Source organism: Hyperolius riggenbachi, chromosome 11, assembly GCF_040937935.1.
Source record: "Hyperolius riggenbachi isolate aHypRig1 chromosome 11, aHypRig1.pri, whole genome shotgun sequence".
NCBI classification, from domain to species: Eukaryota; Metazoa; Chordata; class Amphibia; order Anura; family Hyperoliidae; genus Hyperolius; species Hyperolius riggenbachi.
Genome location: NC_090656.1, coordinates 89,812,995 through 89,835,458, shown reverse-complemented (window position 1 = coordinate 89,835,458; position 22,464 = coordinate 89,812,995). Strand labels below are relative to the sequence as shown.

General features: G+C 44.5%; 1 long non-coding RNA gene across 1 annotated transcript in view; it reads left to right on the top strand.

Annotated features, from left to right (window-relative positions):
* Nucleotides 1-21,448, top strand: part of LOC137538914 (uncharacterized) — a 169,473-nt gene extending 148,025 nt beyond the window's left edge. Inside the window, exons 2-3 of the long non-coding RNA XR_011024899.1 lie at nucleotides 20,362-20,459; nucleotides 21,342-21,448. This is a non-coding gene — a long non-coding RNA (uncharacterized lncRNA). The remainder of the gene's footprint in view (nucleotides 1-20,361; nucleotides 20,460-21,341) is intronic.
* Nucleotides 21,449-22,464: the final 1,016 nt, after the last annotated feature.

The window sequence follows — 22,464 nt, the reverse complement described above, 5'->3', positions numbered from 1 at the left end:
TATGCAAAGCCATGAAGCCATCAATCCAGTGCCACTCTTGTCTACATCCCCCATCCGATGCACCTTCCTAGCTTGATAAAAATAGTCTGTTTGATTGATAAAATAATTGAACATTGATCAAGAGAGCCCTCATTTTAATAGTGTTTTATTAGATTTATTTTAGTGAATCTAACAACTAATAATATATGATGAACTTAAAGGACTACTGTAGGGGGAAAAAAGTTGAACTTACCCGGGGCTTCTAATGGTCCCCCGCAGACTACCTGTAACCGCGCAGCCAATTACCGATGCTCCGGTCCCCACCTCAGGTTCACTTCTGGAATTTCCGGCTTTAAAGTCGGAAAACCACTTCACCTGTGCGGCCGTGCCCTTGCTTCCGCTGAGGTCACCAGGAGTGTATTGCTCAGGCCCAGTACAGTCTGCGCCTGCGCAGTACGCTGCTGGTGACTTCAGTGGGAGCGAGGACACGGCCGTGCAGGTGCAGTGGTTTTCCGACTTTAACGTCAGAAATTCCAGAAGTGAACCAGAGGCGGGGCCGGAGCATCGGTGAGTGGCTGCGCGGGTACAGGAAGTCTGCAGGGGACCGTTAGAAGCCCTGGGTAAGTTCAACTCTTTTCCCCACTACCCCCCTACAGTATTCCTTTAAAGGAGATGTGAGGTGAAGCGAAGCTGTGTTTGCAAGAATCGCACAATCATGTGCAGTTGCTGTATTTGAAGTCCCAGTTGATTGCATAACATTGTACTAGATGTGTGACCAAGTTTTGCAGGGTCTCACTTCCAACTCATAAAATTCTCATTTTAAAATAATTGAGACTGATGAAAAAAAAAAATCTCTAGCTTCGCTTGCTGTACTTAGTCCCTTAGTTCTAGTTTATGGTTTACTGTTACACTAGTTGCGTTATGAGGGTTTAAAGGGTCTCACTTTTAACTGACTGATAGGGAAAACTCTTCACAAAAATTAAACAAAAATGTAAGGACTCAACCGTCCTTGACTTTCTGTGTTTTTGTAGCCTATTGTGTGTGGGCCGGTGTTAGTCGTGGAGAGAATCTGCAGACCTAACAACAAAAGTTGCTTAGGTGATACCTTTATTGACTAACTGTACAAGATTCCTTTGCAAGCTTTCAAAGCTTTAAGTTTCTTCTTATGGTTCTGATCCAGTTCTGTATCATGCCTGAAGAAGAAACTTACATTTTTGAAAGCTTGCAAAGAACTTTTGTACAGTTAGTCATTAAAGCAGTAGGATCAGCCATACTATGCCAGGGAAAAAAACAACATATATAAGTAGATAAATACTTGATCTACTTATATAACACATGTATTGTACTGTCCACATTTTGATTTCAGTGAATGTTATATAGTAAATGACGAGAATTCTGTTCCTGGTGGGGGCCATGTCTTTTGCCCACAGTTAAGGCTAACTCGTGATGTCATTTCTGCCCTTTACTTTTTTTCTTGTCTCCTCCAATCACTGAGTCACCTCAGCCTTGCTTGTAGACACAAGTGAGTAGGGGATAAGGTTTCAGATAAGCAGCAGGCAGGGAAATAAAGGGAAGAGGAGGAATATAGTATAGATTAAAAGAATCCCCAGCATGCAATTCTTTGGCACCGACTACTAAAGAGCCAGTGCTCCTAAGGTATATGATAACTCCAAATCTTAACAGCAGAAAAAGTTTTGAATGCAGGATTAGCATTTTTATCACTTAATACTTTCAGACCAGTTGCTGTTGAAATTTGATTTTTATAGTGACAATACCGCTTTAAAGGTATCACCTAAGCAACTTTTGCTGTTATGTCTTTGATTTGTAGCCTATGTGATATGTGATAGTTTATAACAAGTTGGTTACACCAAGAAGAAGGAGAAGCACCAATGGTGCACAGCAGCAACATCCTGAGAAAGGGAGCAGGATGCCAAAAGGCAGGACCTCTGTCCGCTGTCATGTGGGCATTCTATAATACCCTGGTATCTGAATAAATTATGGTTAACTGATGCAGCTATGTTTTGCACGTGAAATAGGGGCAGAGTGTTAACAAACTGAGCACCATGTATTTAACCATATGAAATTTCACTGAACTAAATAAAGGGCCAATATTGGGTGGGATTGCAAACCCAGTCACTATGGAAAATAGTTGTTATGGGAGGTGATTGCTAGTGATGGGCTCACGGGTAGAAAACTATGATAGGGATTAGATTGTGAGCCCCTCTGAGGGACAGTGAATTGACAAGACAATATATACTCTGTACAGCGCTGCATAAGATGTCGGCACAGATAAATACTAAATAATAATAAAAACATGATTTACATTGGAGGTACCTGTCCTTTCAGGTACGCTCTTTCCTCCTATGCCAGAGTAAATGAATTGTGGGCTTCGTGAGCGTATACTAATTTTTTAAAGGGGAGGCCATTATATAACCTCTTTCTCCATCTAGATAGTGTGAGGGGGTCTGGGGAGAGCCAACCAAGGGTGATTTCCTGTCTGGCAGCAAATAAGGATTTATGTATAAATGTCTTAGTCCTGGAGTGCAGTCCCTCATCAGTGATAATGCTTAAAGGGAACCTGAAGTGAGTAAAATTATTTTAAATAAACACATGACGTAGCTGCAAATGAATATTACATACTAACCTCACCATCAGTTCCTCTCAGAAGCTCACCGTTTTCTTCTTACAGTGATCCCTTCCAGTTCGAAACAATATTTTGTCAGAAATGAAATATACCAGTTACAGTCAGTTATATATCAGCAGCTGTCAGTGGCAACTGAATTTGCAAGGTAATGTCCATGTTTCCCTATGGCTAAAGTGGTTGATATTACAGTTTAACACTATGCTGACTTAGTAGCTGTTATGGGGTTATGGCCATTTTTAAAATGGAGGACAGAGAATTTCATTGATCACAGTGGACAAATGGGACGCAGGAGAGGAGAGAGAGATAGAGGAGTAGACTACATGGGAGGTAAGTATGACCTGTGTATGGTTATTTTGACTTTTTATTTTCAGTTCAGGTTCTCTTTAAGACACATAGGAGAGGGTCAAGTGTTTAGCAGAGATTCTAATTCTATTCCTACATATTATCCCAGGTAGTGAATGTATGAACTTGACTAACTCAAAGTGAACTCGGTGAACTAATAATTCTCAGGGTATTATATCATTGTTTGTAGAAATGTCTTTATTGTTTTCCATGTTGAGATATATTTGGTTAACTATATACCAGGTTCATATAATGGACGTTCCCTGTCTACACACTGGGCAGGGTTCTGATAAGATTTTCAACACCTTCAATACATATAAACCTTTAATATGTTTTCCATAAAGTGAATTTTTGCATTCTCACCTGTGTATCTAGATTCAGTAGATTACAATCGTAATGTACAATGCGAAAACCCACATAACTTAACCCAGGTATGTGGGTTAAGCCCCTCTGCCTGTAATATGTGAGGGTGCATAACAGAATGTACCTACATTTTACTTTATTTTTTTCCTCTTTGTTGCACTTGATGGATGGATGTCTTTTTTTTAAATCAAACTAATTCTTGAACTATGAGTAGAGCTGATCAAGGAATTTCACATTTTTCAAAGTTGATGCTAATTTAATTTGCATTTCATATGCAGATTGGAACTACGCCAATCGACACTGCATTTACTGCATTTGATTGCATTCAAATTACGGTGAAATTAGTATTTCGGCTAAAGAGTTACAGGGGGTTGGCACTACAGCAAACATACATACATTGTGCACAATCTGGACAAAATAAAGAAAACAATCTGAAGAAATTGGGATATCTTACTAAGAGACCCCCTCCAGAAATCTATAACCACGGAGGGGCCCCTATTTTCTTTCAGCAGAGTCCCAACAGTTGGCTCCCTGATTAGCAGAAGTGAGTTTAAGTCAGCAAGTGGGAGTGACTGGCTACGTGAAAGTGGCCTGTGGGGTAACCATAAGTGTGGCCGCTGCAAATCGTGCAGGCAGATGGCGGTCGGCTGCCACTTTCATATTGGCCCTCTTCGACGATTCGTGTGTCCTCTCTTTACCTGCCAGACACGATTCGTGGTCTACACAATATGGTGCCCCTGTGGAAGGTTTTATATAGGGGAAACCACGAGATCTTTAAATGAGTGGTTTAGAGTAGTGTTGGGCAAACACCTGGATGTTCGGGTTCGGGAAAGTTCGCCGAACATGGCCGCAATGTTCGGCATGTTCGGGCCGAACCCCGAACTCCCCGAACATCCCGCTTTTGGGGGCCCTATGGGGTCGCAGGCATAAGGGGGGAGCATGCCCCGATCGCGGGGGGGGGGGGGTCGGAAATTCCCCCCACCCCCTCCGCTAGCGCTCCCCCCTCTGCCCGCTTCCCCATACAAAAGTTTCAGGAAGTACCGGTCCGGTGGTAGTGGGTGGCTGGCAGTGGGCGGCACTGTGAAGTGAGTGACTGAGGAGGAGGAGTCCGGAGAGTGACGCGTTGAGGGAGGCCGGGCAGTACTACTGCTGAACCGCCCGCTGCCCGGCCTCCCTCAACGCGTCACTCTCCGGACTCCTCCTCCTCAGTCACTCACTTCACAGTGCCGCCCACTGCCAGCCAGCCACTACCACCGGACCGGTACTTCCTAAAACTTTTGTATGGGGAAGCGGGCAGAGGGGGGAGCGCTAGCGGAGGGGGTGGGGGGAATTTCCGACCCCCCCCCCCCCCCCCCCCGCGATCGGGGCATGCTCCCCCCTTATGCCTGCGACCCTATAGGGGGGCAGTATTCGGCCGAACAGGGCCCTGTTCGGCCGAACAGGGGCCCTGTTCGGCGGCCAATTAGTAGTTCGGGGCGAACCCGAACTTAAAAGGCCGAACACCATCAGGTGTTCGGCCGAACTCGAACATCACCCGAACAGGGTGATGTTCTGCAGAACCCGAACAGTGGCGAACACTGTTCGCCCAACACTAGTTTAGAGAACATTATAATTCCTTAAAGTCAGGTAAAGGATCCCCGCGGGTAATCCAACATTTGAGGGAAAACCACAATGGTGACCCTACCAAATTAACGTTTGCAGGAATTATACACGTCCCCCCTTCATCCAGGGGTGGGGACAGAGAGAGAAAACTTAAAAGGGAAGAGGCCATGCTGATCCGGCAATCGGAAGCAATGGGACCCTTAGGGCAAAATGGTTGCGTACATTTTAGGTGACACGTGGAAATACGTATGCGTGCACGACGCCAAGACGCAGTTTGCATGCATAATGCGGATTATAGGGCAGTGCTATCACGTGACGTCACACGCCGGCTTTTTGGCATTATTTAAACAGAAGGCATTATCCACACATTGTATTCTCCATAGAAACACTGTACTGCGCAAAATGGCCGCCAGGCATCCTGTACCCTGCACCCACCACCATCCACGTGCCTCCTCTCAACATGGTATGTGTACCTCTTGTACCTGATTTAGCAATTTTGTATATTGCACTGTGACATTATATGCAACAATAAATCTACCTCCACAGCAGTGCTAGCCTTTCTCTTCACTCTACTATATTGAAATTAATATTTCACTGACTATGACTGCATATGGTCACAAACAAGCGGATTAGAAGATGACTGTGTTAAGTTGATAGATAACATACAAATCTAAATATAATTTCCTTACGCCTCCATGGCAGCACCTATGGGTTGTTGCTGCACCCCCTATCCCAATAGGACTGGTATCTATATAAATTGAAAGCAGTACCCTTCTACCCTGTCTTTTTCGTTGTTACCTCGGACAGGCTACCATTTTGCTGATGCACCATTACCTGCCATCTCTTCCTGGGTGGTAGTACCATGCCTCTCCTGGTTGGGCTTGGAGTGTTCTAATGGAGCCCCTGTAGCAGACCCCGTTCTGCTGGTCTCAGGGGTCACAGCACCACTCATCATGGAGACTCTCATCTTGCAGTGCCACTGTTTTCTTCTGGCTAATCGCCAGTTAGGAGATGCATGACCATCCCTAGGCAGCGTTTGAGTTAATTCCAGCACCCAGAAGCAGGTAGTGCTCTTGCGAGCCAGCTGTCGTTGGAGGAGCGGTCATTCTACCACGCGTCAAAGAAATTTAATTTACAGTGGGCATTCCACGCATCCGTAACTCACCTCTGTTCTTTGTAAAGAAAAAAAAGGTTGAGTTGAAACCAGTACTGGATCTCAGAGTACTGAACAAACATAAAACTCCAATGCTTCAAGATGGAATCTTTACAATCAGTAGTCCTAGCCTAACCCTGTGGTAAACCAGTTTCTATAGGGAGCAAGGAAGATCAGGCCACCAAGAAAGACTGTGTTTCCTAAATGGGATCTACCAGCCATGCTGGATGCACTTACAGTCCCTCCTTTTGAGCCACTGGAATCCTGCTTCTGATGGAATTTGACCATTAACAGTATTCCTGATTGCTGTGTCATCGGCCAGAAGGCTGTCAAAGCTTCAGGCGATTAGCATCAAGGAGCCTTTCCTGACCTTTTTTTTTTCCTGACAGAGTAATGATAAGACCAATGCAACATTTAATTCCAAAAATCACAAAGTTATATCACTTCAGTCAGGACTGGACACTTCCTACATTCCAGGAGGCAGATTCCCAACTACCTCACAAATTGGACGTGGGCTGTATGATAAAACTGTTATAATTTAAGTAGGCCTCAGTTACTTGGCCTGAGTTTTATGTAAAAGGCTTGTCCGCAGTGTATGCCTTTAAAATAAATAGAGGTTTTGTGATGCAGGCAGAGGCATCTCAGGGTCTGCGTGTAGCAAAGGATACCCGCAGATACTGAGAACATGTTCCTAAAAGAAGGCCATCGGACTACTCTGACCTCAACACTACACCACAGGAACAGAAAACATTGGCCATATTTACTAAACATCCACGTTCCTGCATATGGGTCAAATGCCTCATTGATTATTAATCAAGTAGGTGTGTATGATGACACCACGAGTGGGTCCACCAATAATCTGGTCTAGGGGGTGGCGAAGATGATGTCATATTTAACTCTTTCCTAGTCGGTATTAAAGGCTGAGGGAGCTACGAGAGCTCACTTCTGCTCTTTACTTTCACACTAGCTCGCAAGGCTGACTGGGACTTCTAAGCATGTTCTTCCTTTCTGTAATCTGATATAATGTATGCTGTACATAGGTAGTTTAGTGTAACGTAGTTAGGAAGAAGGTACCTGATAGACTTCAGCAGGGAGTCTAATCACGAGCTTGTAACGCAACATGAAGATTGGCATGGCTAGGATAGGATGAATGTATCTATCTGTATTCCTGTTTCCTGAATAAATAACGTAAGTGCGGTGTGGAGAGTCAAGTGATCTCACAGTCTGTGAGACGGTGATGTCGAAGCAAGGTGATATAAGAACAGTTTATAACAAAAACAATACCTCACAGTAGCTTAATCATTCTGGAAGACGGATAGACTATTTGTCATTTTTTGTAGTTGAGGGAGGGCCCCTCTGGCCCAAGGGCCCTGATGCGGTCGCAACCTCTACAACCCCTATTGCTACGCCCCTGCCTTTATGCAACATGTAACATTACAGGGTGGATCCTGCTGCAAACTCCACTGTAAACTTTGACAGAGCAGAAAGCTGAAGTGTTAAGCTAATAAATGTATTTCTCTTTTATGCACCAGCAAAATGACTCTATCCCTGTTCTTTTATTGTTCTAGTTAGATCCCATAGGTGCTGCCATGGAGACATACGGGAAAATGTACACTTTCCTGTCAGTAATTTTTCTTTCCTGATGCATCCCTGGCAGCAGATAGCACCCACCCAGTGAAAGGGTGCTGCCTTCAGTTTATCTAGATAAATGTCCTATTGGGGCAGAGGACAATGCAGCCACCCATAGGGGCTGCCATGGATGCATCAGGAAAGGAAATTACCAACAGGTAAGTATACAATTTTGCTTTCTCTGATTGCATAGTAAGTAGAGCGTTTAAATGTTTCTTGTCAAATACCTTTTCTACATTCCCAAAGTCCATTTTAAAATTTAGTTATGTGACCCGAAGCCAAGGTCATTTAATAATCAAGCAGGATCTGACCATCAGGGGCCGAGTCCATTGTTCTTCTCCCTACCCCACATGCAGAAGCCACTCTATTGTGCTCCATGTCGACGTTCCTCCTCCCTGTCCATAGACACAGAAGGAGTCACTTATCTGTTGCCTAGTGACAAATCTCTAGCATTGGGGCTTTGCAGCGCCATAAGCAGAGTCAGGTCTGATACTGGTGTGCAGCACAGATTGCTGTCCAATTGTGAGTTGTATGCACCTTTAGTCACATTGAATGTTGCAAAGGATACAAAATGTGTACATTTTTAGCCAATATGGGTAACCACTATTTTGCTTCCAATAATAAAATAACCAGTGTTCCCTTAGAAATGTATCCTGTTAAACAGCAATATGCCTTGTACACTTTGCATTTTGCAGGTCAATTTCCTGTTTTCTCAGAAAGAGTGTGGCGTGATTCAATTTTATAGAAATGTAGATGCTGAAGGTGATATGCACGGGGTCAGTAGACAAAACATTTACGGGTTGTGTGATTAAGGCAACTCCGTGGCAATCTCAGCCTGATATAGACTCTGATTCCGTCCTAACATGTTATCTTAAGTTGAGGAGGCAGCAGCGTGACCAACTCAGTGTGAACCCAGTGAACTAACTCTTTGGGACATTGCATGTTATTTCCTTGTTTGTATAAATGTCTACATTGTTGTCGATATTGAGATATACGTTCGTAGTATGGACAATCCCACTCCAGACATTTGTCAGTGTTCTTAGGATCTGTACACTTTCCATCATATAGACCTTTAATAAATACTCCATGAATTGAATGTGCCCATACTCATATTCACATATGTTTCAGAAATCAGTAGAATACAATGCTTCTCAGATATGTTATATTGACTTTGTCAGGGTATTATTTGATTATAAGGTGTGTTGGGCCAGTGTGGCTGGTATTTTTACATAGGTCTTTATAAACAGTTTTTCATTTTATTTACAGCTGATTTACTGTGCACATGAGACATTCTTGGAGCTATTTAAAAAGCATTAGTTCAGGACAGGTTATTACTCTGTTAATTTCCCTGTAAAATTCCATTTATCCTTTTTGTTTGTTCATTATTTGGGGGAATTAGTACATTCTATGTACATATATGTGTACTTAATCTAATAAGTAGATAATCAGGAGCGGGGGGGGGGGGGGGGGGGGTCTGTATGGATAATATTGTGGTGAAACAACTCCCGCAGTGACCAAGGTCCTGACAGTTTGCTGTCTATGAACCTTGTTGCATTGTGGGATATTACAGCTTTTTCCAACTGCAAAGCGAGCATTATCTCCCTAACGAACATTCCGTACAGATCACCTGGTATAACTAAAGATTTCACCACCAGTGATACATTTCAGAAAGTAAATCAGGGGGAGGAAAGATTTTACAATGGGCAAACACTGACTAAATAATCTATAAATTAATATTGTTAAATAAGCAATTTTATTTATCATGTTATTTTTCTACAGTTCCTCTTTAAGTGTAATTTCAGGGTGTTTCAGTAAATACAGGTAGTCCCCGCTTAATCATTTAAGGACGATGCTAATTGAAATCTATGCCCTGGTTTGATGCTGATCTGGCTGGCAGGGCGTAGATTTCAATACACCAACGCAGCACATTCTTGCTGCTCTCGTCGCTCTCGCCAATCTTGCTGCTGTCTCCCTACCACAGCTCACTCCCCCAGCTGTCTCTATGAAGGCAGAGCCCTGTGAGTGAGGCAGAATTCCTGTCGACGTAAGTGTCTATCAACGTAAGCCAATGGGAGTTGCTTACATTGATAGACAGGGTCAGGAACCAACGAAATCGGCTCCTGACCTCAATGTAAGCAACTCCCATTGGCTTACGTTGATAGACACTTATGTCAACAGGAATTCTGCCATCATAGAGACGGCACAGTGGGTGGCCTGTGGTTCCCGGCATGCGGCGTTGAAGGCGGTTGCGACGGGTATGTGTGGCGATACGTCGGTATTCCAAGCTTTCTGGTACCAGCTGTCTCTGGTCCTTAAGGGGGCAGAGACCACTGGTACTTAAGTGGTTAACGAACAAGATAGGGACTGTAGGTTTGTTCTTACCCTGAATCCATTCTTAAAGGGAACCTGAAGCAAGGAAAATTATTTAAAATAAACACTTGACGTAGCTGCAAATGAATATTACATACTAACCTCACCATCAGTTCCTCTCACAAGCTCACCATTTTCTTCTTACAATAATCCCTTCCAGTTCTGACAATATTTTGTCAGAACTGAAATATACCAGTTGCTGTCAGTTACAGTGGTGTGAAAAACTATTTGCCCCCTTCCTGATTTCTTATTCTTTTGCATGTTTGTCACACTTAAATGTTTCTGCTCATCAAAAACCGTTAACTATTAGTCAAAGATAACATAATTGAACACAAAATGCAGTTTTAAATGATGGTTTTTATTATTTAGTGAGAAAAATAACTCAAAACCTACATGGCCCTGTGTGAAAAAGAAATTGCCCCCTGAACCTAATAACTGGTTGGGCCACCCTTAGCAGCAATAACTGCAATCAAGCGTTTGCGATAACTTGCAACGAGTCTTTTACAGCGCTCTGGAGGAATTTTGGCCCACTCATATTTGCAGAATTGTTGTAATTCAGCTTTATTGGAGGGTTTTCTAGCATGAACCGCCTTTTTAAGGTCATGCCACAACATCTCAATAGGATTCAAGTCAGGACTTTGACTAGGCCACTCCAAAGTCTTCATTTTGTTTTTCTTCAGCCATTTAGAGGTGGATTTGCTGGTGTGTTTTGGGTCATTGTCCTGCTGCAGCACCCAAGATCGCTTCAGCTTGAGTTGACAAACAGATGGCCGGACATTCTCCTTCAGGATTTTTTAGTAGAAAGTAGAATTCATGGTTCCATCTATCACAGCAAGCCTTCCAGGTCCTGGAGCAGCAAAACAACCCCAGACCATCTCACTACCACCACCATATTTTACTGTTGGTATGATGTTCTTTTGCTGAAATGCTGTGTTACTTCTACGCCAGATGTAACGGGACATGCACCTTCCAAAAAGTTCAACTTTTGTCTCGTCGGTCCACAAGGTATTTTCCCAAAAGTCTTGCCAATCATTGAGATGTTTTTTTAGCAAAATTGAGACGACCCTTAATGTTCTTTTTGCTTAAAAGTGGTTTGCACCTTGGATATCTGCCATGCAGACCATTTTTGCCCAGTCTCTTTCTTATGGTGGAGTCATGAACAATGACCTTAATTAAGGCAAGTGAGGCCTGCAGTTCTTTAGATGTTGTCCTGGGGTCTTTTGTGGCCTCTCAGATGAGTTTTCTCTGCGCTCTTGGGGTAATTTTGGTCAGCCAGCCACTCCTGGGAAGGTTCATCACTGTTCCATGTTTTTGCCATTTGTGGATAATGGCTCTCACTGTGGTTCGCTGTAGTCCCAAAGCTTTAGAAATGGCTTTATAGCCTTTACCAGACTGATAGATCTCAATTACAGTACTTTGTTCTCATTTGTACCTGAATTTCTTTGGATCTTGGCATGATGTCTAGCTTTTGAGGTGCTTTTGGTCTACTTCTCTGTGTCAGATAGCTCCTATTTAAGTGATTTCTTGATTGAAACAGGTGTGGCAGTAATCAGGCCTGGGGGTGACTACAGAAATTGAACTCAGGTGTGATAAACCACAGCTAAGTTATTTTTTAACAAGGGGGCAATCACTTTTTCACACAGGGCCATGTAGGTTTTGAGTTTTTTTTCCTCACTAAATAATAAAAACCATCATTTTAAACTGCATTTTGTGTTCAATTATGTTATCTTTGACTAATAGTTAACAGTTTTTGATAAGCAGAAACATTTAAGTGTGACAAACATGCAAAAGAATAAGAAATCAGGCAAATAGTTTTTCACACCACTGTAAAGCAATAATCAATAATGGTTGGGTCTCCTGTAGCCTGTAAATCTTCTTCCAAAAATGTCTCTGCAGTGCCAGAAAATGTGTACTAGATCTCCATTGGTGCCACACAAAGAGGGATAAATCCAGTGGAGCCTATTAGGGCTATTATACCAGCTTAACCAGGGTTTCTCTAATGCTGGTGGACCTAGGAGATTTTTTTAATTTGTTAAAAAATATAGTTTCTATGCTTTTCAATAATGGTTATACCTAGGTCAGTTTCCTAGGCCAGCATACTGTACTGCTTGTTTCAAAGGGGGTAGCAAACACTGATAAATAGTCATTCAGAATCCAAATTAAATCTTCCATTTTAGGAATAACAAACATAAGTGTGTGTGTGTGTGTGTGTGTGTGTGAGTGTGTGTGTGTGTGTGTGTGTGTGTGTGTGTATCTTGCTTTCCAATTTGGTCACCATCAATGAATTAATGAATTGTCTAATCTACAGAAAACTATTTCCAAGATGGCGCCTGAGGGGTAGCCACGGCCGTACAGGGCTGCGGCTCTTTTATTCTTTTTATCTAATTTATCCAATTTATCTAATTTTTCTTCACCTTCTCTGCACCTCTTCCACTGAGTCACCACAGTCAGACACAACTTCTCTGGCGGATCACTGCCATGCGGCTTCAGTCGCTCCAGCAACATCCTTCTGCAGCTCATGGGCTGCATGTGGGCCGCTGCTCTGTCGCAATCCTGGAAGCATCCTGGAGACCATGACGGAAGAGCCACTGTAGTGAGAGCCACTGACCCGATCTTAGTCCATGGACTACTGCACCGCCGCTGCCCAGACAGACCAGAACACCGCCAGCACTGCACGAGTAGGATGCCCTGAGGAAGTGTGTGCGTCACCGCTCCATCAGCTGTTCAGAGCCCCCATGTACTTCCGGCTCCCTCTCCATTAGCCCAGCCAGGGGTGCCTTCGCTGTGCATGCCTCTCCTCTCCACAGCCGACAAGAACTGTAAACACCACCGCTGCCACAGGACACCAGCTTCTCTATTACCGCCACTGCTGCCACGTGGGGGGTCAGGCACTGTCGGTCCACAGGCTGACTGCAACACAGAGCCAAGCCACCGCTCCAGTCCTGGCCTCTCTCCCTGCAGCCCTCAAAAGGCATGTAGCTGCTCCACCATGAGGCCAGCCAAGCAGCAGCCAAAGACCCCCAAGCAAGCCAGGATTTCAGACCCCTAACCACCTTAGGCTAGCACTGCACGCTGCAAGGCCATCACAGCCTTCCCTCCCTGGATGCACTGCAATACAGCCAGCCATTCCCATGCCGACCACCTGCATCGGTAAAGGCTATAAGCCTTAATCTTTGTATCTATGGCCACAGGGTCAAGAGGCACAGCCAGGCTTTTTGCTTCCCACCATCCACACTGGTCTGTACAGCAAACCTTGGGCTAAATTTTTGCAAGCATGGCCAGGACTTGTCGCTCTCCACCTATGGAGACCCTCGGACTCTCTATTGCGCCTTCTTTTCTCTCTATCTTCTGTTTAAAAGACATGCGGTGGGGTGTCTGTAATTACTGCAGAGTAGTTGAGCGCCGCTCAGAGTGTGGCAGCTCCGCTTGACATAGCACTCAGACGGACCCCGCTAGTCCTCCTCCACTGTACTAATGTAATATGTAATTCGTAACGTACAATGTATATGACAACTGCTTTGTATATCTCTGCTATTGTTATGACTACCTTGTATACTTCTGCTACTGTACCATCACCGACCCTGTATGTGCCAAAAATAATTCCGGGTACAACCTGCGTTGTACTTGGCGAAATAAATTATTCTGATTCTGATATCCCTATTAAATTTTAGACAATTAACCTCCCTGGCGGTACATTTCTGTCTGGATTTATGCGTCTAAAAGCGATACATTGTTTTTTCAAGAATTTTAGGCCTCCAATTCTTAAGTCATAACTCACCAAAATATATCAGAATAAAAGCCTGGTAGACATTCTGCATATAAATAAAAGACTGGAACACAAAATTGTTGAAATAATTACATTTCTCAATAAACTGAAAAAATTGAGAAACTGTACAAATAAGGCAGCAGATTACTATACAGTATGTACAGATATACCTAATACACTTCCCGCGTGTGGTATATTTTGAAATGGAATGGCACAGAGGGTGACATCACAATCGGGGTAGTAGAAGCGTGATTCCTTTCAGACTTTATTCCTTTTGCTATCAACCTTAGGTGGCAGGCAGAGAGTAGTCAAAATCCAGGGAGAGGTTCGATGCAGGCGGTCGGCAGAGAATAGTCAAAATCCAGGCAAAGGTTGGTACAGGTGGCAGGCAGACAGTAGTCAAAATCCAGGCAGAGGTTGGTGTAGGCTGCAGGCAGAGAGTAGTCAAAATCCAGACAGAGGTTGGTGCAGGCTGCAAGCAGAGAGTAGTCAAAATCCAGGCAGAGGTTTGTGCAGGTGCCAGGCAGAGAGTAGTCAAAACCCAGGCAGAGGTTGGTGCAGGCGGCCGGCAGAGAATAGTCAAAATCCAGGCAAAGGTCAGTACAAGCAGCAGGCAGTAAGTAGTCAAAATCCAGGCAGAGGTTGGTGCAGGCTGCAGGCAGAGAGTAGTCAAAATCCAGGCAGAGGTTGGTGCAGGCTGCAGGCAGAGAGTAGTCAAAATCCAGGCAGAGGTTGGTGCAGGCTGCAGGCAGAAAGTGGTCAAAATCCAGGCAGAGGTCTGGACAGGCGCCAGGCAGAGAGTAGTCAAAACCCAGGCAGAGGTCGGTACATGCAGCAGGCAGAGGGTCGTCAATATCCAGGCAGAGGTCGGTGCAGGCTGCAGGCAGAGAGTAGTCAAAATCCAGGCAGAGGTTGGTGCAGGCTGCAGGCAGAAAGTGGTCAAAATCCAGGCAGAGGTCTGGACAGGCGCCAGGCAGAGAGTAGTCAAAACCCAGGCAGAGGTCGGTGCAGGCGGCCGGCAGAGAATAGTCAAAATACAGGCAAAGGTCGGTACATGCAGCAGGCAGAGGGTCGTCAATATCCAGGCAGAGGTCGGTGCAGGCTGCAGGTAGAGAGTAGTCAAAATACAGGCAAAGGTCGGTACATGCAGCAGGCAGAGGGTCGTCAATATCCAGGCAGAGGTCAGTGCAGGCTGCAGGTAGAGAGTAGTCAAAATACAGGCAAAAATCAGTAACATTAGGTCAGAAGCACTTAGTTCCAGGGCCGGATTTAGAACATAGGAGCCTATAGGCACAGAAGTTCTTGCGCCCTAAGCTCCGCCCCCAACACAGGCCACACCCCCAAAACATGAAGTAAAACCATTCAAGGTAATTCATAGGTGCCCATTAAAATGGCGGCATTATTTGGTAGGTTGTTTGTGTGAGGGAAGACGGTTAGAGTTAGCATCAGGCTGGTTGTTTGTGTGTGTGGGGAGGGGGTGGAGCAGTTAGGGTAAAGCCTCTGGAGGGTTCTGTTCTGAGTAGGGTTAGGTTGAGCTATAGTAAAAGAATGGTATTTAACTAATATTTACGGTTCTTCTTTACATTTTAAAAGTAAAATATTGGTAAATGTACACATATTCTACTATTGGTTTTCCAGGCACCCTTTTATTACTTACACCATGCATCCTTAGATCTCACTCACACACAAGCACAGATCACATGCAAACACAAATCACATACACACACACACATCGATCACATGCACAGATCACACGCACAGATCACACGCACCCACCAATCACACACACAGACACACAGATCACACGCACCCACCAATCACACACACAGACCACACGCACCCACCAATCACACACACAGACCACACGCACCCACCAATCACACACACAGACACACAGATCACACGCACAGACACACAGATCACACGCACCCACCAATCACACACACAGACCACACGCACCCACCAATCACACACACAGACACACAGATCACACGCACCCACCAATCACACACACAGACACACAGATCACACGCACCCACCAATCACACACACACAGACACACACACACCGATCACACACACCGACACCGATCACGCACAGATCACACACACAGATTACACGCACACCGATCACACACACAGATTACACGCACACAGATCACACGCACAGATTACACGCACACAGACACACAGATCACGCGCACAGATTACACGCACACAGACACACAGATCACGCACACAGACACACAGATCACGCGCACAGATTACATGCACACAGACACACAGATCACGCGCACAGATTACACGCACACAGACACACAGATCACGCGCACAGATTACACGCACACAGACCACGCGCACAGATTACACGCACACAGACACACAGATCACGCGCACAGATTACACGCACACAGACACACAGATCACGCGCACAGATTACACGCACACAGACACACAGATCACGCGCACAGATTACACGTACACAGACACACAGATCACGCGCACAGATTACACGCACACAGATCACACGCAGAGATTACACGCACACAGACACACGCACAGATTACACGCACACAGACACACAGATCACACGCACAGATTACACACACACACAGACACACAGATCACACACACACACACACACACACAGATCACACGCGCACACACACAGCTCACACACACATCAACACACAGATCACACGCACAGACACGCAGATCACACGCACAGACACCCAGATCACACGCACAGCTCACACAGATCACACGCACAGCTCACACAGATCACACGCACAGCTAACACAGATCACACGCACAGCTAACACAGATCACACGCACAGCTAACACAGATCACACGCACAGCTAACACAGATCACACGCACAGCTAACACAGATCACACGCACAGCTAACACAGATCACACGCACAGCTCACACACACCGACCACACACATCAACACACAGATCACATGCACAGACACACAGATCACACGCACAGACGCACAGATCACACTCTCCACATTCCCACGCACACACAAAACAAAACCCTCACTCCTCCCTCCCCCCCCCCCTTCCCCGCCCATACAGACAGCTAGCTAGCTAACTTTCATTGCAGGAAGTTAATGTACCGTCCACAGCAGCTTTCAAGTTCCCTCGCAGCCAAGCGACACTTTTTGTCAGGTTAGAGCCGAAGCAGGAGGAATGCATCTGGGGAGAAGGCAGCAGCAGCTAAAGCTGCTTTCTGCACTCTCAGCAACCTCCCGACCCCCGAACTGTGTGTGCCCCCGGCTTGACCCCTTCTCCCTCACAGTCACAGGTGATGGATGAAGAGGGAGAGGAGGGGGGTGGGAGCGGGCGGGCAACGCTGGCACAGTAGCACTAGTCCGGTGAGTGAGCACACTCCAATACACATGCTGGCTGGTGGCTGCTGATTTGAACAGGACGAGGGGCGGAGCTTTTTGCCTACCTTCGCCGGATTCGTCCCTCTCCTGATTCCTTCTGGGCGCAGACAGGCTTATTTCAGTGGCAGGTAAGCGATGCCTGCCCCGCCCACATGGTTTCTCCGAGTCCTTGCCCAGGGGCAACAGAGATTGCCTATGCAGCTGCTGCTCTAGGCTTGTAAATTGCAGCGCTGCGGGCATGAATACGGTGGTGGGCGGAGACAGAGAGCGGGACTGTGCGTGCAAAGCTGCCCTGAAGCCTGTCCTGCACACATCACTGTATGTGCGGAGAATGAGGCGGCCGCTGGATCATGAAAAAAGTGGGCGGGGCGAGTGGCGCGGTCATGGAGGATGCACTAAAAAGGTTTTTAAACTTGAAAGGGACAATTAAAAAGCCGCCTTTGCCCAATCAGGCGCCTGTAGGCACGTGCCTAGGGTGCCTTATGGTAAATCCGGCCCTGCTTAGTTCAGAAGCAGTTTGGAACCAAATGGCTATATTGTTAACATCTTGTACTTTCAAATGAGCTTATCTGCCATGGCAGTCAGGTGACACGAGGAGTGATCAAATTACAACTTCTGATTAGAGACAAATGAGGAGGAATTAGACAGGCTAAACTCTATATACATGCATTTCTCTGATTACCTTCTGTCCTGTGCAGCAGATCGGGGTCCAGATGAGGAGATCATACAGGGTGCACTTCTCTATGTTTTTCTTCTGCCCTGTGCACAAGCTCAGATCCACTTTAATTGTTTGTTTGGCTTTTTTTGTGGATTTTTTCAATTACTTTAGGCTCTTTCCTAATGGGACTATTTTTCTTTATGAAGGTATTAACTTGTATTTTCCACCAGAGGTTTGTATTGCTTGAATCTTTTAATACACTAGGAACCCCTAGTTCATTATTTCTGAATACATTTATTAGGCGTAGGTTCTGGTCTAGGTTGGCGGACATAAACCAAGATGGAGCAGATGCTAGAGGGAAAATCAGGATTCTTCCTCAAGGCCCTCATAGGGGAAAGCCTGTCTTTCTATGCCAAGTTGTTATTTGGCTAAATAAGATCTCTACAGTCGGTTTTATGAGGGGGTGTGTGGTCCTTAAATTAGTTTTTTTTTTAATAATTATTGGTTGCCAAGTGAAGATAGCCTTAAATTTAACTACCTCAATTTCTAATGAAGGCAACATTTTTGTACTGGTTTCCTGAGAGAAATTTGTTCTCCGTTCAATAATTCTGGATAAATGTATACTTTGATAGTAAAACAATATATCTGGTGCGGGGGCACCCCACTCCCCCCCCCCCTTCATTTATCTGTAGATATTGTTTTGTATCCAATCCTACATTTGTAATTAGCCCAAATGAAGTTCTGAAATAGCCTATGCCAATCCCTGAACCATGTGCTGGGAAGAGTGATAGGGAGACATTGCATAACGAATAGGATCCTAGGCAACATGAACATTTTGACTATTGTTACTGTGCCCAAGGGGCTGAAAAAAGGACTATCCCATCCTTTCAGTTTACTCTTACTCTCTTAATTTTGCCACCTAGGATTACTTTGCTTTCAAACAAAGTTATTAGTATTTTTGATTTTTTTCTTTAGTTTTATTTTCACAACCCAGATCAAGGATGATACATTTTTCTTTATTGATCTATGGGAATTTAAAGCACCATTTAGTCATCTGGACCCAAAGCGTTGGTGTCTACATTCATATACCATAGTGACCAGATGTTGAAACATTTATGGCAGTTTCCACTCTTGTATGATAAGCGGTATAGTGGGAGAGCATTGGTGACTAGTCTTTTCCAGAAGTCTATAGATTGCCAATCTCTTTGCGAGCATAGAAGCATAATAATCTTACCAGATATTGAGAGGGCTTCCCAGAGGGAACTAAGAGTCTAATGCTGGGCATACACGGTGCAATTCTGCGCCGGAATCGAGCTGCTGGCTCGATGCCGGCGTGTCCCCGCGGGCGCGTGGATTGATTCCCGCTCGTCCCCGCGGGCATTCCTTATCAGCGCTTTGTTTCTGTTCCATTGTCCGCCCGCGGGGATCGAGCGTGGAATCGATCCACCGCGGTGATTGGACAGGTTGGATATTATCAATCGAGCCATCAGCTGCTCGATTGATAAGAACTATCTAGCCGTGTATGCCCAGCATAAGAGACCCAGCAATGCTGCTCTTGGAGAGAAAACCAAATGCATCGGTATGAGGTCATTATGATAAATATTTATTTTCAGAAATTTGTTATAACGTTACAGCCCCAGAACATATGGAAAAATGCACCCGTCTCTGCGACACATTTAGAGCATAAAGCTGTGTTTGAGTGTATACCCAGGTGGTTTATGACTTGTTAGATCTAAGAAATAAATCATGCTAGTGAACTATAAGTTGCATTATTTACAGTATGTGTAAAGTCTGTGTGGTTTCAAAATTGACCTCTCTGGCAGCACTTTACAGAGTACATAGCCATGTCACTAACTGTAATGCTGAGTACACACTATGAGATTTTCTGGCCGATTTACTGTCAGATCGATTATTTCCAACATGTCCGATCTGCTTTATGATCAATTTCCGAGCATTTTCCGATCGATTTCCTGTTGCATGAACAGAAATCGATCGGAAAATGTTCAGAAATTGATCGTAAAGCAGATCGGACATGTTGGAGAAAATCAATCTGACAGTAAATCGGCCAGAAAATCTCATAGTGTGTACATAGCATTACTCAGAGAAGCTTACAAGATAATCCCTACCATAGTTACATGTCAGTATCATGAATGGAAGTGAGCGTGCACAATAAATGTTGCCCATTGGGACTGGTATCCAATTGGGATATAATCCCTAGGGCAACAGTTCCAGCACAAGCGTTATACAGACATGTCACTGGGCCTTAGTCAAATGATGTTTACTGGTATGGAGATGGGAGGATGGTCTTGGTGCGGGTTCCAGTAGGCGGGGTAAGGAATAGAACAATGTACTACTTTGTCACTGTCATTAGATCCAGCAAGCCACATCTTGAAATTATGTTGGGAAGAAGCTTAAAGTCAATTTGTGGTGAACCAAGTAACTTCTCTGTATGTTTTTAAGATGTAGGAGGAAACGTATGCACAAGAGGAGCATATACAAAGTTCATACAAACAGTGGCCTGGCCCAGATTTGAACCAGGGACCCCCCATCGCTGCAAGGTGAGAGTGCTACTAACTGAATTGCTTTATGTCATAATGTGGTTGTGATATTAACTGGTTCGCGTACCATGGTTTTTATCCCTGAAAATTCCTGACATTTTTGACACTTTAGCGGTGTCATTTTGATACAGCTGTAACTTTTTAATTAATTTTGCCATCTTAGTGATATATATCTTGTTTTTTTTTCAGTACAATCTAGGCTTTCTTTGGGTAATACTTTCCCCCCAAATCTATTTTATTTTATTGTCATTTTATGGGGGAAAATTAGGTGTAAATGCAGAAGATATCCACTTTTTCATTTTCCCCCTTCCTAATTTGACACGTCCCACAGTTATATAAAACATTTTTCCCTAAATTTATTAGCTAGCAACAATCATTCACAAGACTGTGCATGAGAATGAGCACGATCATGTGGGAGCGCGCACGTGCACGCACGGCGGCAGGTCAGCTGTTTTTAATGCAGGACTTAGATTCAACATCCTGGAACATATAGCAGCATCAGTTAGGATGTAGTAGAATCTATGTTCTGGAACAGCAACAGGTTAAAGTGGTCTGAAAGCCAGCATTTCTACTTAGCTCTAAAAGATTCCTTACAGCTTTAAAACTACTATCCCAGAAAAAAATTCTAGCAGAACATAATTGAAATGGTTAAACAAAGCACTTTGTCCCACTATTCAGCTTCAAATCCGCATTCAAACTGGAGATAACAGTATGTTTTTTTACTTGTTAAACACAAATGTATCAACACTGGAATGTAAACAAACACTCTCTGAGAAACTGTCTCTGCTTCAGACAGACACACCGTTCAGAGTAGCTCATTAGAAGATTTTAATATATATTAAAAGGCATTTATAATAGTAAAATAATAAAATGCAATTCCAGCTTTCAGGGCAGGATAAACTACACTTTGGAAACAAACAAAGCAAGGGTAACCGCTCCACTGCGCTGTGAGGGACAGTGCTGGATCACAGGCGGCCAGGCCCAAGAGAAACAAGGTAAGAAGAAGACCAATGTCTCCACAATATACTTTATTTAGGACATATCCCGATACAGCTAAAATCACATAGCTGACATGTTTTGGACCATAAGTCCTTAAAGGGACTCCGAGCGGTGCAAAAACTATGGAAAGATGAATATCATTTTAAAGCTCTCTTTCTCCTCTTTCCAATGATATATAAACCGCCACCCCACGCCTTTTAGTTTTCACTATTTTCGCAATTGAAATGGCTGCGAAAATAGAGAAAACTAAAAGGCGTAGGGCGACGATGAGAATGAAGCTGCTGACTTTAGGAAAAAGTCGCCCTGTGTAATACAATGTAACTATGGAAAGATGGATATCATTGTAAAGCTCTCTTTCTCCTCTTTCTGACGACCCCTAAATCGTCGCCCTACGCCTTTTCGTTTTCTCTATTTTCGCGATCGAAATCGCGAAAACTAAAAGGCGTAGGGCGGCGATTTATATATCATTGGAAAAAGGAGAAAGAGAGCTTTAAAATGATATGCATCTTTCCATAGTTTCTGCACTGCTCGGAGTCCCTTTAAAGAGAATCTGTTCTGTGAAAATCTTACATAAATAAACGTACCAGCCTGATTGTTGTCTTCTCCTAGCCCCCTCTGAGACATTTTCGCTGCTCCTGCTACTTTCCTGGTGATAAAATCACTGTTTTACTCATTGTTTTTGTAAACAATGAAGATGGCCGCCAAACAGGAAACACATCATCAGAGCATATGCCTGTTTGAAGAGGCTCCTCTCAAATGTGACTTGATTACTGGAATGTTACTCCTGTGTGTTTCCTTAGCTGCTTGTCTGAGCTCTGCACTGTTCTCTCTGCACTCACAGCTGTTTGAAATGTCTCAGCTCCACGAGCCTTGCAGAGACGCTGGCTGTGAGCAGAGACAAACCTGTGGCTCATATACACACAGGAGAGCCTGCAGGGGGCGTGCATAACTTCTCCCTATCACAGCAGAGAGAGTGCATTCCTCTTTGTCTCGACAAGGCTTGACA